The sequence below is a fragment of the Mesoplodon densirostris genome, chromosome 9 (genome assembly GCF_025265405.1).
Source record: "Mesoplodon densirostris isolate mMesDen1 chromosome 9, mMesDen1 primary haplotype, whole genome shotgun sequence".
Classification (NCBI taxonomy): Eukaryota; Metazoa; Chordata; class Mammalia; order Artiodactyla; family Ziphiidae; genus Mesoplodon; species Mesoplodon densirostris.
Window position 1 is genome coordinate 23,828,405 of NC_082669.1, and position 11,356 is coordinate 23,839,760.

The 11,356-nt window shown below is 40.0% G+C and overlaps 1 long non-coding RNA gene across 1 annotated transcript; it reads left to right on the forward strand.

Annotated features, from left to right (window-relative positions):
- The first annotated feature begins 7,665 nt into the window (after positions 1-7,665).
- Positions 7,666-10,866, forward strand: LOC132495848 (uncharacterized). Its single transcript, XR_009533335.1, has 3 exons — positions 7,666-7,755; positions 10,523-10,645; positions 10,743-10,866. It is a non-coding gene; the product is annotated as an uncharacterized LOC132495848 (long non-coding RNA).
- The last annotated feature ends 490 nt before the right edge of the window (positions 10,867-11,356 follow it).

Below are 11,356 nucleotides of genomic sequence, written 5' to 3' on the forward strand. Positions count from 1 at the left end.
TTTGGAATTAACTGGGTTAGAAAGATGCTACACAGTGTGCAGCCTTTATCTTTTTTACTGCTTTTTTACTGTATTTTACCCTTCTTCATCCCCCACATCCGTTACACTATTCCTTATTTTCTTTTCTCACCTATGACAAGTCCTCCACCTCCTATCTCTAGAGATGAGCCTGTACCACCACTAATAAAACTTAGTGAGAGAAAACTAAACTGGCCTCATACACTCTGGGCTTGGCAGATATTTAACCCTGACCCATTCCCTTGTGGGAGCTTTCAGGTCATCTTTGAGTCCTTCCATCTGCAGTTATCACAGTATGGGCCACAGCCCTCTTCCGGCCACTGCTCCTGCCTTGTTGGTCCCTTCTCCTAGAGTAGCCCTGACATAGTCCTTGACCGGCTGCTCCCTCCTCAGGCCCTGCTTCTCTGGAGTCCACTACATATAGACTTTCTCTATTTCCTTAGCCAAAGGAAAGAGCCCTTAGGTCCCCACTGGCTAGTGCTGAGATACCAGTATCTGGGCCACAAGGTCCCAGAAGGACTGAGACTTTGCTGCTCTCTCTCAGTGCACCACCCAGCCTCCTGTGAGTCTCCACTGGTCCTGCAATGTGAATGCCAGCCTCCACCCACCTCTCTTACTCTGCCCTTTGCCATGTCCTCTCTTCCCTTCCTATTCTGGATACTCATCACTGCCTTTTCCAAATTTAGGAAGTGTCTTCCCTGCAGAAGTACCCAGAGCAAAGATGTACAAAAGACCTGGCTTTCTATCTTTCATGTGGGGAAAAGAGAAGGCTAGGAAGAACTAACCCATACCAATGTTAAACCAAACTGTATCCATGCTTATATAACCAGACAAACCCTAATTATATCAATTCACATACTAATAGGAGAGTTCACCCTGACGACAGAATACAAATATTCAGAAATTAATGTATCACTACTAAAAGGAAAAATGTGATAGATAATACCTAGAAATCATTTTAGAAGGTAGATGCTTCTCCATCCCCCTTGTTATAGGTGAAAGAAAGGACATCCACAGAAACAAAGTGACTGGTCCAAGTTTACAGAACTGTACAGTGGCAGAGTAGACTATAAACCCATGTCTATCCAGATCCCAAACTCATGCACTCAATCACTATAACACACTGGTTAAAAAATTAATATATGGGCTTCCCTGGTGGCACAGTAGTTGAGAGTCCGCCTGCTGATGCAGGGGACACAGGTTCGTGCCCCAGTCCGGGAAGATCCCACATGCCGCGGGGCAGCTGGGCCCGTGAGCCATGGCTGCTGAGCCTGCGCGTCCGGAGCCTGTGCTCCACAGTGGAAGAGGCCACAAGAGTGAGAGGCCCGTGTACCGTTAAAAAAAAAAAATTAATATATATATATGTATATATGCATATCTTCTGCGTTTGTTGAGCATGTACTATGTGCCAGGCACTTTGCTAAATACTCTACAGACATTATCTCTTAGTCCTACAATACCTGCTGCCATAGACCTTATTCACACATGAAGAAGATAAAGAACTTGATGAATTTATTTCTTATTCATTCTTCAGCTCTGATCTGGTTTGTTCCCAGAATGCCATCAAAACTGTTCTGACAAATACTGCCTACCAATAATCCTCTACATCAAAAATTTCTGTGCATATGTTTCTGTCCTTGGACACTCCCTCCCCAGACCTCTCTAATCCCATGGCTATTTGACACTCTGGTCCTAGGATCCCTATTCACTAGATGTTCCTTCCTAGTCTCTCTCTTGGGCTCCCTTCTCCTTGACCTTTGGCTCTTCTCTGTCTACACTCAGACTCTCTTTGAGTTATTGCATCCACTCTGGTCTTAACTGTTATGTAAGTGATTCCTAAATCTCTCTGAACCTCAGACTCACATAGTCAACCATCTAGAGATCATACCCATTTGGATATCCTTTAGGTACCTTCAACTCAACGTGTTAAAATTGAACACATCTACTTGGTCCTCAACACCAGTTCCTACTTTCTGATCTCAGTTGTTGCCATCCAATCACCCAAGAGTTACCCCTTGACTATTTTCTCTTCCCCACAACTAAATATAATCAATAACCTCATCATAATAATTTACCTTCTAAATACTTCTCTGTTCTAGCCTCACTGTTCCATTAAAAAATTGGTAGGATAATAAAACAAGACATTGTGTGTTAGGACCTTAGCCCAGGGTCCAGCACAATGAAAACCCTCAACAAATGTTAGCTATTTTTTTATTAATACATAAACAATAACATTCACTACCACCACAATAGAAGCAAATGGTGCCACCACAGCCCATGACTGTTAATTAATCCGATGTTGGATCTTTTGGGTGAATGCTCCTATTGTTTCCTTCTTTCTTTTTTCTTTCATATTTTCCATATCTTTGCTCTGTGTTCTTAGAGATTTCTTCAACTTCATCTTCCAGCCCTTCCTTTACTTTTGTTTAACTTATATTTTTAATTTGTAAAAGCTTTTATATTGTCTCTGTTTCCTTTATGTCTTTGGGTTTAATTTCTATTTAAAAAGTCCTAAGGACACTTTTTAAAAGCGCCCTTAGAAAAGACACTTTCTGTTCTGTGCCCTGAATAATTTGTATTCTCTATCAGCAGTTTTTCTGTTTGTTCATCTTTCATACCTTTGGTTTTCCTCGTTCCTCATGATCCTGGGTTACACCCTCATATTCAAGTTGAACTATGTTAATGATCACAGCTGGCATGTTAATTACCAGACTGGAATGGGTGCCTTGGCTGTAGTCTAGGCAGGTCTGTTTCTCCAAAAAGCCTCTCCTCTAACTCTTGACGGTCAGAGACATGAACATGTGGTTTTGTTTGGTTTAGTTCTCTGTTTCTTAAGCCCTAGTGCCCAGAACAGTGCCTGGCACATACTTAGGACCTAAAAATAAGAACCCACCATTGTTGAAGGAGTTTCCTTCTTGTAGTTGACAAGATTGTTACTGGAATCTAAAGAAAGCATCTAATGAAACATAGGCACTAACCTAAACCTGGGAAAGAGAAGAGGAACATATTTTAAGCATGGTCAACCTTTCAAGCCAATTTTCTTTTTTCTCTTGTTCTTATTACAGAAACTTCCTAAAATTAAATCAGAAATAGAAAGAGGTAATGCTACTCTGATTACTAGTACCCTCTGAATCAAGAAGCAGAAAATAGGAATCCTGATGACATTTGTATTAGTGAGATTCTAATTGGCATTACTTAATCTAGCTAGATCCTAGTTTCTCTAAATATAGAGGCCGTAAATCTCATCAAATTCTTGTTTCCCAGGGTTTTGTGGGAATTTAAGTAAATGTCTTAAAAAGCTATTTCAATCACTTTTAAAACAATATGTTTTACATATACTCATCACCAGCCTTCATTCATAATTGCACCATAATTGTACCTATGCACCATAATTATGTACCTATAATTGTACCTATAAGTCATACCATAGCACATATCAGAGAATGTCTTTCTGGGTTGTCATGTGTGAATAAAAACTTGATTGAATCAGATTCTCTGGCACTAATCTCTTAATCTTAACACTCTACTGATGTTCTTACTTCATAGCCTTCTATTTGCTACCGGAGAGGTTTGAAGCCCACTTGATTTTTTTGTTGTTCTCAAAGTTAGATTTTTCCTATCTTCTTGATTTTCATGGATGTTTATAAGCTCTGTTCTATTTTGTTTTTCTTTATCTTTATATCTCAAAAACTCATCATGATGCAATGATAGATGATTCTTTTATTAATATTTCCTGAAGCCTGTTTAGAACTTTTCAACCTGCATACTCTGGTGTTTCTTTTAGCTCAAGAACGTTTTCTTATAATTTGTCTGGTTTCCTCTCCAGAGACATCTTTAGTTCTTAGCTTGGCTTTTCATCTTATGAGCCACATACCTTTCTTCTCTCAGTGTTCATCTCTTGGTATGTTTCTTCTTTCTGGAAGAGCTACTGTAGTGTGTCACTCACATCAGTGTTAAAGTTTATTTAATATGGATCGTGTTCTGTATAGTCTCTAGTACAGATTTTAATTCTGTTATTGCAATTTTATTTTCTTTACAAGTCTTTTTTGTCTCTCATAGCTATTTTTTCATCCTTTATTTCTTTGTAAGTTAATCTATTGCCTTTTGTCACATTGCCTTCTCTTTCCAGGTTACTTTTTCTGCTTGAGAATGCCAGATTTCTAAAATGTTCTTCTATTAGTAAATAGTTGTAGGAAGAATACTTTTCCATTGAATGTTATATAGCATGGGCACTTTTCTTTTTTTCAACTGCATAGTTCTTATGTTGGTATTTTCTTTTTTCCTTTTCCTCTTCCATTGCAAAGAGAGCTATCACATTTGATGTTTGCAATCAGACAGAGTGTGTGGATTCTTTGGCTCTGTTCTCTGACTTCTGTGATGTGGTGAAGTACCCTGGAAGGAAAGTTTGTAGTGATTCCTAGAAACTGGCAAGTGTTCTTCTTAAGAGGACTGATTCTGTGATATTCTGTACCAATGGCATATATGAAAACCTATGATTCCCAAAACACCCTTGAAGAGTTACTTCCACTTCTAACCAGGAGAGCTTTACCAAGGGGGTGATATTTCCAGGATTCAATGTGTCAGTATCTGTCCCTTTGTTCTCTGGAAGTGACAGTCCCAAGATTGATGCAGAAAGGTGAAAGGGACAGAAAAGTAGAGGAAAGAAGGGAAAAGAGCAATGTTTTAGCCCTGTTGGAAAGCCCTACCTATGCAGTGAAAGTGGGGATGCTAAGTTGACTAGCCAGTAATCAAATGCTGGGGAGGAATAAATGTTTTCCTTTCTTCTATACAATGAAAAGTGCTTCTTTATTTCATGGATCAATGCACAGTTTGGCCAATCAGGCCCCAGTGAAATCAGAGTTAATGAAACAGGTCCCCAAATTCTCGGTTTGGTTGTCTGTTGGTATCAAAGGTAACCAAAAAGTGAATCAGGAGCATGGTTTTTTTCAGTGAAACAATGAATCAATTCAACTATGTCTCTATTTTCCATCAGTGAAGTGGTTCTAAGGAAAAGCAGATTCCCTGTATTCATGCCATTTTCTGTTAACCAGCCTGTTTCTATTCTAAAAGAGGCAGTTGATGTCACGACTTGGGTGTTATTCCCAATCACAATTTTCTCTATCAAATAAAGAGAAAGATTTGTCGGATTAGTAATGTTTTAAAACATGGTAACAAGTCAAATGACACGTAGAATTCTAAGCGTACTAATTGTTAGAGTTGCCACTAATGATCACGATAGTAATTGATGTTTCTGTGTTCATAGCCAGCCTGAGACATGGTTTTCTGAGCAGGAGGCATCTCAGAGTTTGTCAGCTTGCCACAGAGCTGCACATTTGGCCAGCAGGGTCTTCATGAGTCATGGGCTCCACCGCAGCCCAGAGCTGCCCGAAATGCAGCTCTTCTCCAGACCTACCACAGAAACTGGGGGTGCCTCCACATTTGGAAAGCTACCTTATACCCTGTCCACACTCAATAAATGCTGCTTAATAGTGACAATGGGTGTGTGTGTTCCACCTCCCTTTTCTCCTGAACGCCTCTATTTAGGGAGTCACAAATGTTTCCCCAAGTAATTTATTCCATTGCTTGACTGGCTGCACAGTCAAAAGAAATTTTTCCTACCATCTCCCTTGAATGTTTCCATATTCTGTGTTTCTTGTCTTGTACATATACCCGAACTGTGTTGGTGGTTAGGCAGTCATGCTGGGAGGACCCTGCTTCAAATGTCTTGTTTCCAAGTAACCAAGTTGAAGAACATGATCCTGGATTCTAGGTATAAGCTGAGTTTGGTTTGCATCCATTCATTATGAGAAAAAAAATTTTTTCCACTAATTTTTTTTTTTCTAAATTTTGGGAATTATGCTGAGACAGAAGACTGGGAATCCAGAGGGTTGGATCCAGAGACTTCCTGACTCTGTGGTTACATGTTGGCTGACTTCGCTGCTAGTAACAAAGGGGTCTACAGGAGAATGGGCTGGCTTTCCCAAGTCACCCTTCTGCCCAGAGAAGGCTCTTCAGAGGTGCCCGATGCAGTGGTACATGTTCATGCACGTGAGCCCATGCAGAGGGGCATGAGTACCCATGTGCTTATGTGTGAATAAATGCAGCACACAGGCAATTCATGTTTTAAGGGGGCACTAAAATGTCAATTAGGATCTATTATCTAGCAGTTCCTGTGCTTACTTCTCCAGGATGAGTTCTTCCTCTTACAGCTGGATAGGATCAGCCTTGCGAGATGTCTGAGTCAAAAACCATTTACCTTTGGCATGACCTGAAAAGCCTTCCCTTTCCAAAGGAACAACCCCAGTGACAGGTGATATAGGGTAAGAGAAATTCACTCTTTCACTTTTTAGGAATTTTCTAAGTAACTCCTCAACAGGACAGTATCCTTGACATTAAAATTCATCAAATCCCTGTTGATACCCATTAACCAGTGTAGTGGGTGCAGGGAACAGAGCTTCAAATAAAGCAGGCAAACTCCCCTCTCACACAACAAGAGCTGATGTGTGTTCAAAAGTCAGTGTTTTCCTAGACAGAAAGGTCAGACCTTCCTAAAAAGTTACCTGAAGCTGGAAAACTAAAGGATAAGTAAGATTTTCTCTATAACAAATCTCTTTTTTTCTTTACTTATGAAAAACTATTTAATCCAATTAATCATCAAAGAAAGGCAAAATTCAACAAAATGAGAGAATATCTTTTAATAGAATTTGTGAAAAGAATTTTTATTTTATTTTATTTTTTATTGAAGTATAGTCTATCTACAGTAATATTATATAAATCATAGGTGTACAATATAGTAATTCACAGTTTTCAAGGTTATACCCCATATATAGTTATTGTAAAAAACTGGCTATATTCCCCATGTGGTATGATTTATCCTTGAAAATCTTGAGATCACAGTAATAAATAAAAAATAATGCATTGAATGTGATTAAAGCTTAGAATTTTTCCAAAATGTGCACAACACAGAGGATCTAGGGTGCGTTTTACACCAATCCCTCCCCTCTCACCACCACTGCCAGGAAGTGAGTAGGGTCCTAGCATCATCCTCACTCCACAAATAAGTAAACCAGGCTTTGGGAGGCTTCAGTGAATTACCCTAGCTATCAAGTAAAAGATCAGGAAGTAGTAAGCAAGCCTTCTGATTCCAAGTCCAGGAATCTTCCTAGAACAGCCTTCAGAGAAGTTGGTTGCAGGGCAGAGAATTAGGGTAAATGACATAACCTCAGACGTCCAGCTCTGACAGTGGACCTTGATTTTATGAACAAATGCAGTTCCTTTAAAGTGGTCCAATGGGCGAACCTAGGCTTTAGAGTCAAATCCAAGCTCGAATCCTATCTCTGTCATTGATGAGGTCTAACCATGAGGACATAATTTCACTTTGTTAAACCTCAGCCTCTCCATCTGCCATAAGAGACTACTTCCAAGGCAGCAGGACGATTGAATGAGCTACAGTACTTGACACTGTGTAAGTTCTCAAAAAAGTAAATCTGTCTCCTTTCTCCTAAGAAAGAAAATTAAGCAAAATTGTTTATCAAGTGCATAACAACAATAACAATAAAATGTCCTTAAATGAAGGAAGCACTGAAAACACACTCCATGTTTCCAACCAGTTGTGAAGACCTCAGTCCCAAGAAATGGCTGCAATGACTTCAGAGGGAGAAACTCACCCTTGGATGGATGCTTACTCTCTGCACTGATTTTACTCCAGACCCCATCAAGAGTTCATGCCCACTACAGGTGAAGAAAACGCCACAGAGTCTCTTTTAGAGGAAACATAGGGCAAACAACAAGGAAGAGAAATTAAGCAAGTAAATGAAGTAGTTGGCTTGAGTACCCTATTTTCAGTTCTTCCTCCAAACATTTGTTTGTTTTTACCTTCTATGCCCTGTGAACTATGTATCAACTGCCATGATTTTCCTTTCTGATAGAGAGATTAAAGGCAGATTTTGGGTTCACCCATAGTGTATGTTGACCTCCACCAGGACTGCATTTTTAGTCAAATTTTTGCTTCCAATTTGTTCTCCTTCTTATTCCTTTGCTCCATTTTTCACTTGCATTACCTTGTAATAATTTCTGTATTTTTATAAGATTCCTGAACTTCTTTTATGAAGGGATAGGTATAGGTATAGAAAAATAAGAAGGCAAATAAGTAAGTAAATTAGACTTTAAAAACTGGTTTTCACATTCATAGTCATCAGCTCTCAGACTGTTTCTAAATTCAGTCTGTGAAATTCTAAGTTTCTCCTCTTTTTCAGGGCTGTTACGGCATGCCAGACAAAGTTTTGTTTAAATAAAAACTTGCCTTTAGAACTCAATAGCTTCCCTGTGTGGGACCTTTATTGTAGCAAGGTGTGGCAGTCATAGTCAGCTGGTTTATTCCAAGTCCCTTCCTAACCCCATTCTCCCTTAGCCACCTCCTACATTAAGTCTGAAAAATAATATACACACTTTCCCAACTTTCTTTGCAGCTAGCAATGTCCATGTGACTTTGTTCTGGTCAATAAAACCTGTCCTTTCCTGATAAAAGGATAGATGGTGCCAGCAATTTCCTTTACCTCATGCCTCAAACACAGAAGAGATGGTTTGAACCAGAGCAGCCATCTTTTGACATTGAGGCAATGAGCCATCATGCTGAGAATGGCAGACTAAAAGATAAAAAAATAGTGCTTGGACTGTCTGTCTCGAGAAGTGTTAACTGAAAAATACAAGTCTCTATTTGGTTAAGTCACTATTAATCAAGTGTTCTATTACTTGAAGCCACAAACCAACCTAAACTCTGTGTGTATGTGTGTGTGTGTATCTCCCTTGAAAATTCTTCTGACTCTTTTCAATACTGGTACATATAAGCAAATACAGCTTAATCACTCTATATGATGTGAATCTATAGACTACATTTGTAATCTGAACTCAAAATATGTATAGTGTCTTCAGACTGTTTCTTTGTGATGTTCTACAAGACATATACACCTAAACCTATAGCAATAATAGGTAGGCAAACACAAGAAATTCCACATCAACTCATTATTCCCAAAGACATAATTTAACTGCCTGTGGAGTAATTATCCCCAAATCTAGAAAGAATCTTGAGTAAGATGAGGTTAAAATATGAGAAAAAAAAAGGAGTTGACAGAGCCTCAGATTACCCTGAGAGTAAATAGTTTTGGATCCCAAAGCAACCCCTCTAAAATTTTTTTTTATTGAAATGCATTCTTATTTTCATCACTGCCATTCTCAAAACCCCAATAAATAGATGGTGTAAATGATCTGAAAGACTCTGTTTATCCAAACTGCTCCTGGTTAAGCCAGGCTGACTCACCTGCATGAGCATCAGTTGCTGGGTCCCCTCCTCTCTACCTGTGCTCTTAGATCCTGGTGGGCTTTCTCTTGCTCATAATATCCTGGCTATGAATTTTTGGATCCATTTCCCAACAGACCTCCACCTCTACCCTGCTCCTCTGACTGCTGAGAACATCCTGATTCTCCTTCTAGAATTTGGGGCCTCCGCTCTAATAATTTATGAGTGCAGTTGCTCTTGTACCGTGACTATCTCCTAGAACTTCACATTACACCTCCATCTCAGTTGGACTTGGACGAGAAGGAAATCCAGCCCCACTCCAGCAGAAAATCCCCATTTTCCCTCCATGCCCAGGAACAGGAAAGTTTCAGACAATAGAGTAAAGCCAGAGGTAAAAATGGTCTTCCATATCATTTACACCATCAATTTATTGGGGTTTGGAGAGCGGCAGTGATGAAAATAAAGGGTGGCAGCCTCCTGACGTTTGTCCTCATCATAAGTGATCCCTGGTTTCATCTGTGTTATCATCCACATGAAGAGAAGCGAAGACAGACCATCGTGTCGGTCATGAACAAAACCCTCTTAAACTGAAGAGGCTCCCTGAAATGGAAAGAGTGGGAAACACCTGGTAAAGGGAATCTTCTGGATCTTTCTGGAAGGAAATTATCCAACACCAAGAGCAGTAAAAACTGATAGTGTGAACTTTACGATTTGACCATGATGGGTTCTAGAAGCAACACTGCACTCTTCTCCCCTCCCCCACCATCACCACGTAGTAAGGTTTGGGCAGTAATGAGGAAACAGCTTTCCCCCATAATCTATATCACGGAGTGCCGTGTGTTTTCAGTCATTAGTTACAAGGATCCAATTAAACTCAGTAGGTTTAGGAGATCCTGCTTGAGAAATGTAATATATGTTCCTAAGTACTTTGAACAAACTCCAAATATGTTCAAAGAGAAGGGTTTTCAAACTGTGTAGTAGCTCATGGAATTGCATTTAGTTGCATAGGACGATCTGTCGTTTGGGGTATTTACTGTGCTTTCAGGTTACTCTGAAACATACAAGTGAGTGAGTCTTGTGTGCATGGTTACATGCAAACAGAGCTTGAGAGGAATCCACAGACACTGCCCATCACCTACACAAGACCTGTCACCATTGCCTTTATCCCACTGAACCCTGATTTTTGTTCACGTTCACCCTGTATTCCAGGACAGGCTGAGACTTCCTCCTGCTGCAGGGGGTCAGTGCTGACTGATCCAAGCTAACTAGGGTTATTCTGTTTCCTGGACCACTGATTCACCAAAGGATGGACCCAGTGCACAATTCTGGCCAGTAAGTAAAGTCTGGAACTTCTGGAAAAGTTTTCTTTGCCCTTAAGAAAATGGAAATATGAAAGATACCTATTTTTCTATCTCTGAATGTCACTCAGATGTGATACTGGGTGCAGTCAACTTGTGACCTTGAAGAAGAAAAATCCCAGATTATTGCAAGAGAGCTGACATCATTGAGCTACTGAATGAACTTCCCTGGGATTACCCAGTGCCCAGACTTCCTGTGAAGTAAGATCATACACTTCGTTATTTGTTAAGTCACTTTTAGCTCGGTCATTTGTTGCTTGCAGCTGAATGTGTCCTAAGGGTTACAACAACCATCCCTAGAGGCACAGAATCTTGAGATTGTTTGGGGTGGAGAAAGAGTAACTCAGACTCACAGAGAAGATGTGGCTTGCCTTAGTTATAGAAGCCAGATTTGCTCACGGGACTATGTGTTTTCCACTCTACCATGCTGTCATATAGGGAGTTGCTTGTTAAATTAAATCCACTGGCATTCAATTTCATTTGAATGATTTTCTTATTATGATTTTGATGTCATTTCAAATAAGATATTTAGCTTGCCTAACCAGGGAGTGGAAAATCTTTAGCCAGAGGGTTAGAAACTAGACTCAGGGACTCTCCTGGTGCTGCAGTGGTTAAGAATCCACCTGCCAATGCAGGGGACATGGATTCAAGCCCTGATGCAGGAAGATCCCACATGCCATGGAGC